The 7,588-nt window shown below is 43.3% G+C and overlaps 1 long non-coding RNA gene across 1 annotated transcript; it reads right to left on the bottom strand.

Annotated features, from left to right (window-relative positions):
• Positions 1-4,639: 4,639 nt before the first annotated feature.
• Positions 4,640-7,306, bottom strand: LOC128345816 (uncharacterized). Its single transcript, XR_008316660.1, has 2 exons — positions 7,186-7,306; positions 4,640-4,901 (listed from the first exon to the last, which is right to left on the bottom strand). It is a non-coding gene; the product is annotated as an uncharacterized LOC128345816 (long non-coding RNA).
• Positions 7,307-7,588: the final 282 nt, after the last annotated feature.

Below are 7,588 nucleotides of genomic sequence, written 5' to 3'. Positions count from 1 at the left end.
TGTCCTGCAGTGGCTATGAAGCAAGGGATGTTAGCAAACTGACCATAGCGGTTTGGATTTTTTAAAAATTAAGAAGGTTGAACAGCAAGTTTAATCTCACAACTTCCCATGGAACTTATGGAATAGCTATAACTGAAACATATTTAGCAACATTTCTCAAGAATTGAAGTCTCTGTAGGATGTGGTTATGGGGGACTCAAGGGAAGCAGTATTCTTAACATTCTGTATTTGTGCACATGGATTTACAGCCACCTAATGGCGCAGCGGGGAAGGAGCTTGCCTAGGAAGTAGGAGGTTGCCGGTTCGAATCCCCGCTGGTATGTTTTCAAGGCTATGGGAAACACCTATATTGGGCATCAGTGATATAGGAAGATGCTGAAAGGCATCATCTCATACTGCGTGGGAGATGGCAATGGTAAGCCCCTCCTGTATTCTACCAAAGAAAACCACAGGGCTCTGTGGGTGCCAGGAGTCGAAATTAACATGACGGCACAACTTTACCTTACATAGATTTACACATGTTCATTTGAATCAAATTGCAGCCACCATCATTCGCATCTGATATTTCATTTAACTTCTAGAAATGAGTGCATACATGTGTGCACTAGAAACAATAGTAAAGGCACCCCCAAAATCTTTCCAAAAGGGGGAAAAATTGGAATAATGACTTATTACTAGCAGTATCAGAATACACTGCTGTTTCTGCTAAATAGGGACAGTTATATTTGCTAAAACAGTGCCTTGAGAATAATTGATCTTTTTACAGCATCTCCATTCTCAGACTGCAGATTCTGAGAGCCAAGACCCTTCATTTGAAAACTGAAGAAATTACTTTTATTCTCTGCAGGACTGTGCAGCCTCCAGGGACATATTCTTGGAAGTAAAAACTCCATCATGAGGGAGGAGGAAGCAGCAAAAACTGCATCCCTCCTCGCCATTGCTGCAACTCAAACACACTTAGCAATTATGCTCCTGTCTGTTTCCATCAGCATGTAGTTGGTCAGGAGCAGAGGAAAAGGGTCTTCCTCCTCCTCCCTCCCTTTCTGCAGTGGACATACAACTGAGAATGTGTCAGCTTCAAGCCAGCGATCCTCAGATGGGGAACAATAGTGCAGATGCAGCTGCAGCAAACTCACCCAGTTTGGAGAGATCCTTTTGGAGCTGCTCACAATCCGTTTCGGATTTCACTACCCGGAAGAGTTTGGTATCATCTGCAAATTTGGCCACATCACTGCTTACCCCTGCTTCTAGATCATTTATGAATAAATTAAAAAGCACTGGTCCCAGTACAGATCCCTGGGGAACCCCACTTCTTACCTCCCTCCATTGTGAAAACTCTCCATTTATACCTACCCTCTGTTTCCTGTCTTTCAACCAGTTAGCAATCCACACATGTACTTGTCCCCTTATCCCATGACCGCTAAGTTTCCTCAGGAGTCTTTGATGAGGAACTTTGTCAAAAGCTTTTTGGAAGTCCAGGTAGACTATGTCAACTGGATCACCTTGATCCACACACTCGTTGACACTCTCAAAGAAGTCCAAAAGGTTTGTGAGGCAAGATTTACCTCTGCGGAAGCCATGCTGGCTCACTCCCAGCAGGGCCTGTTCTTCTAGGTGCTTTACAATTTTAAAGCGGTTGAGGGGGATAGTGCACCGAAGAACAAATTAACATAAACTGCCAGGTCATTAATCATTTTAGAACAGAAATCAAAAGACTGTTTCTAACAATTGCAGGAGTTGAACTCTTGAACTTTCTCTCCAGGAAAGATTAGAGAGGACAGACTGGTAAGAAGAAACTAATAAATTTTATCTTTTGAGTCTTGCTGGACAGGTCCTGCAGGTATGCTAAGGGGCCTAACTGAACTGTGTATTGTACTCTGGAGAAAGTATTTCCCCCTAGTTCAGTCTGACTGGTGGTTTTGGTGGTTTTTCAAGTTCCCCTGGAGCAGGAAGCCTGCATGTCTGAGCACATTCCTTTTACTCCATATGATCCTTGTCTGAAATATATCATTGACACCACACACGTATCAGTTTGTGGTGGGTTATTGGATTTGGCTCATTACATGCTTCTGTATTGACTGATTGATTAAGTACCGTCAAGTCAGTGTTGACTCTTAGCAACCACATAGATTCTCTCCAGGATGATCTGTCTTCAACTTGGCCTTTAAGGTCTCTCAGTAGTGCATTCATTGCTGTCATAATCGAGTCCATCCACCTTGCTGCTGGCCATCCTCTTCTTCTTTTTCCTTCAACCTTGCCCAGCATTATGGACTTCTCAAAGGAGCTGGAGCGTCGCATAATGTGTCCGAAGTATGATAGTTTGAGCCTGGTCATTTGTGCCTCCAGTGAAAATTCTAGATTGATTTGATCGTTGATCCATTTGTTTGTTTTCCTGGCTGTCCATGGTATCCTCAAAAGTCTTCTCCAGCACCAAATTCAAACGCATCAATACTTTTTCTATCTTGCTTCTTCAAAGTCCAGCTTTTGCATCCATAAAGTGTCATGGGAAAACCATGGTCTGAACGATTCTAATTTTTATAGGTGTAGACACCTCACAGCATCTAAATATCCTTTCCAAGGCCTTCATTGCAACTCTACCAAGTGCTAGTCTGCAGCGTATTTCTTGACTGATGGACCCTTTACTATTGATGGTTGATCCTAAAAGGCAGAAGTTATCCACCACTTCAGTGTCTTCATTATCAATTCTGAGGCTGGGTGTGGTACCTGTTGTCATTAGATTAGTCTTCCTTACATTTAGTTGTAGTCCCATTTTTTCACTGCTCCTTGACTTTCATTACAAGAGCTTGCAGATCATCCGCATTCTCAGCTATCAGAGGGGTGTCATCAGTATAACGTAGGTTATTGATGTTTCTTCCTCCATTTTTAAAACCACGCTCATCTTCTTCCAATCCAGCTTCTCTCAGTATATTTTCAGCATATAAATTGAATAAATAAGGAGAAAGTAGACAGCCTTGTTTTACTCCTTTGCCAATCTGGAACCAGTCTGTTTCACCATGTTATTCTTTGGCTTTCTCAATTATCCAGTGTGTGTCAGCAATGATGTCTCTTGTTCCTTAGCCTTTTCTGAAACCAGTTTGAACATCTGGCATTTCCCTTTCCATGTAGGGCTCTAATCTGTTTTGGATGATCCTGAGCATTATTTTGCTAGCATGTGAAATGAAGGATATTATGCGATGGTTTGCGCAATATGTTAATCTCCTTTCTTTGGTATGAGTATGTATACTGACCTCTTCCAACCTGTTGGCCATTGTGTTTACATGCTTCTGTATAGTGTGGTATATTTGAATATGATGACTCAAGCATCTCCGCAAAGGGCTGAGTTGCACATAAATATAACCAGTCTTAAGACTCTTCTATACCTACAATTCTATGTATATTTGAAGTGGTGTATATTGCATACCATGTTGAATCTCAAGGAGTTCCTCTCCCCATACCTCCATTCCATTCAGACCTGGGTCCCTTTGCTGCAAGAAGTAAGATTAGTGGGGGACCCAGAGTGGGCCTTTTGATGCAGTCCCACTTCTCTGGCACAGGGTGACTTCAGCCATGGAACACTGGATCATGCCCGTAATATTTTTATTGCACTCTAGAGTGTTTAAAGCATCTTGCATGCATATGTCCTTTAGTAATATCATGATTGTGCATGGCATTTGTCTCAGTGGCTGACATCCCAACTAAATTCACTAGAGGAGGTCCCATTAAAATTAAAATTAAAAATTATGTGCACCTACAACAAATATTTATATACAGCTTTTCAACTAAAGTTCCCAAAGCTGTTTACATAGATATATATAAATAAATAAAATGGCTCCCTGTCCCCAAAGGGCTCACACTCTTGTTCTTTTAATTTCAATGGAACTTCCTTTAGTAAATTTAGTCAAGTTGTTAATAGTCTTTACAGCAAGATAGGCCAAAATCTGCAAGATACACCAAAAGAGTAATATTAGTATCCATCCCCACAGTGTACAAAACTAAACCTATGAAATGCTCCTTTCCAGCGTATTCCCAGTGCTTGCTTTTTTCATTTAAATTTCTGTCTCTCCTGGGCGCTTTCCAGGTTAGCCGCTCAAAAGTAGCTGAAAGCCTCGTTCAGGAAAATTGCAGACAAAACGTAAAACCTGCAGGGTGAGCAGTCTTGTGAAAACTAACAACCCGGAAAAACACCACCTTTTTTACGCCAGATAAACGACATCATAGCACTAAATCGCAGCAATTAAATTCAAAACAAGGCATCCGACATATGAACGGCACCCTGCGGTCAGTGTCAGGACTGCAGTGTCACGATACAGGAAGTGTGGAAGCACACTTCAGAGATACGTCCTGACCCCGTTTTAGGGTCTAATCTGGAAAGCACCCTGCAGGATCATTGATTACTACAACTCTTTTTCACCACCTCACCAGTCTACTATACTGACAAGAACATTTTGGTTGGTGATGCAGGCCAGCTCTCCCAATCAAAGCCTGCAAAATGCTTTCTCATGACACTTCCGGGATGTTTCAGGAAGCTCAGGCTACTAAAAACAATGGTATGGGAAACATGAACATGAAATGTTCAGAGAACTTGCGTTTTGGGCGGTATGAAAATGTGTTAAATCAAACAAACAAACAAACAAATAAATATTGGGTCTGTTATCCTTTTATTTCTCACTGATGGAACATGCTGACTGGGATCTTCCTGGCTACGTCCCAGAATTGCATAATAGGCTTTTAAAAAATTAAAATCCGGGATGGCTTCTCGTGTGTTCTTTATACAATGGAAGCCCTGTTCTTCCTGATGCAGCCTGACAAGATTGTAGTGGGACCAGGGGGAGGGCAGGAGATTCTGCCTAATCTCTCTTTGGAGAGATTTTTCTGCATCCTTCAAATTTGGCTGCCTGTTCCTGCAAGTGAAAATAAAGATTTCTTTATTATTTCCCCCATTTATCAACTGGTTTCCTACCTTTTAGCATTTCCATGAAAGGCCCTTTCTAGAATCAACACCTCTGCTTAACAGTATGGCTTGAGAATACCGAGCACCCCCCTGATATTGGGGTGGAGGGTTTTTTGTTGTTGTTGTTGTTTCTTGTTTACACAGTCAGACAGGTGTTATTGACTAGTTTGTTTTATCCAGACATCGAGTCCTCCCATTATTATTATTATTATTATTATTATTATTAATAATAATAATAATTCAATTTCTATACCTCTGTATACTTCTGATGTGTGTGTGTGTGTGTATACCTCTGATGTATAGGAGATCTATACCTCTGATGTATAAGTATAGGTATACCTGTCATCCACCTCTTGCAGGAAAGTGTCTTGGACCACCCCCGCTCATGCAATATATTTGTTGCTGAACTGTACCACTTCAGATTGCAGATGAGATTTTTGTCATTGGACAAAAATACTCCTCAACATTTCCCACATTCAGAACTAGAATGTCAGAGAGAAAGCTAGGCTAGATCTGTCTTCCTGACATACTAGTTTTGTTATAAATAGAGTGTCTTGTAACATGGGAGAGCATTCAGTCATTCACCCCCCACTTGCACTCTGAAATGGAGCAGTCCAGGAACCGATTCACCACTACTGATCTTCCTTTTGCCTCCACTGCAATCACATTACTTCTCTCTGAAGCCTGGTCTTCACAGCACTCTTACAATAGCAGTGATTTTTCATCAGTCTCTGCTGACTTTTCCTCACATCGCCATGAGCTGACGCGACTGTGTGAATGCCAAGGCTGGAACTACGCATCGGGTGTCTTTTTGTGTCCTGCACAGAGTACTTTTCCAAGTGCTTGCAAGAACACACACACACACACACACAAATCCATGCTGCATCCACACAACTTGCTCAGTTGTGTGGATGCAGCCACCACTGGGGGCCCCTAGGTGCTGTAGCCAAGCCCCCTGTGTCTGACATCAGGTGAGGGGGCGTGGCCATATACAGAAACGAGGCCTCACTGTCCCGTTTGCAAGGCGCTTCAGCCAGTGCTGGGTTCCCAGCCTGGCTGGTAGCATCTTTCTCTGCCTCGAAAGGAAGAGAGATGCATTCCCAGCCTGGCTGGAAACCCAACGCTGGCTGAAGCGCCCTGTGAATGGGGCCACACAGCCCCGTTTCCGCATATGGCCCTGATCCCTGCATCAGATGTCAGACGCGGGGGGTGGATGGGGCAGCTTCACAGGGAGCAGCAGCCTGGTTCTTTGGACCCGTTCACACAATGGTGGCTTCGCCCATGAACCTGTACTTTGCAACCCAGAGCATCAAACTTCCTTCCAAGCCATCCTTGAAGTCTGCCTTCCTTTAGGTTCACCGCAAGAGAAAGCAACTTCTGAACAATCTGTCCTTGAAAACGTTCCCCTCAGCTTACTGCTTCCCCACCCTATTTAGGGAAGGTTCTTTTGAAGTCCCAGTAGGAGAACCTCTGCTTCCGGCATTATTGATGCAAGCCTCATGGCTGGTGTTACTTTCCAATAGGAAGAACCAATCAAGGATAACTAGGTCAAGAAGCTGCAGGTGTTCATCTTTCTGAGTGCCTTCCATTGGAGAAATGATGGGATACCACTGAGTTGTTTGGGACAGGAATTTGATTAAACTAGCCTTCAAACAAAAACTAAAATAACTCTGACTTGCTCACAGTTGCATTGCAACTTTTTAAAAAGGACAGTGAGGTCATTCTGACAACCTCACGCCATCGTTGTGGAGGTCTGCAGGGAAGGCAGGAGTTTAGCTGCTTTCCCCAGCAGAGTGTTGCCATCTTTTCCTTCGCCACACCACATGCCCAGCAGAGCAGCAAAGGCAAAAACTGGAAGTGGGAGGACTTCCCCCTCCCGTATCCCAGAGTGCCCTGCGCCATGAGCATGGCTGCTGCTTTTTCCATCGGCTCAGTGCCGGAAATGGAGGCGGGCTGGGCAAAAACCTTTTTACCCAGGGGCAATCATTCACACAATTGCCTACCAAGGTAGAACTAACCTGTGGTTCATTTTACCAAAGTAAAACACCAGATTAAAAAGTCAGGCTCTCCACTTCTGGAGCAGCTGGGAGCCCTCCTCTCCCACCGCTCCAGGCAACACGAGCTGCCTGGGGTAATGATATATATACGGCATTCCCACAAATGGGCTGCTAAGTGAATACACCAGGACCTAGTGCATTCTTATAGACTCCAGCTGCAGCCCTCAAAAAACGTACTCTGGATCCAACAGGCAGTTTCAGTCCTGTAAAGTTGTCCATACTGCCACCAATTCCTCACACCTCATCCAAAACTGTTAACAGCAGCTGGAGGAATTGCAGACATCTGCATCAAGTCTTTCATTCCTCCCAGGCTTAAGAGCAACTTTTCTTCAGTCCTGAAAAGTGATATATTAATAGCATATCTGCAAACAAAAAATGGTTTTGCAGTCATTACCATTTATTTTGCCAACGGATCTGTGGAACTCAGTGACACTTGATACAGTAGCAATATATATTTTGATTACGCTCAAAAACAAAATAAATTGAGATGGCATCTTGGACTCAAAATGGGAGGACAGAAGAAAACTTTGAGCAACAAGGGCATTAGCTAGTCCATTTAGAGATATGCCAAATAAAGGAG

Source organism: Hemicordylus capensis, chromosome 2 (assembly GCF_027244095.1).
Source record: "Hemicordylus capensis ecotype Gifberg chromosome 2, rHemCap1.1.pri, whole genome shotgun sequence".
Classification (NCBI taxonomy): domain Eukaryota; kingdom Metazoa; phylum Chordata; class Lepidosauria; order Squamata; family Cordylidae; genus Hemicordylus; species Hemicordylus capensis.
Note: the sequence above shows the minus strand (reverse complement) of the source record. Positions and strands in the feature narration are given on the sequence as shown.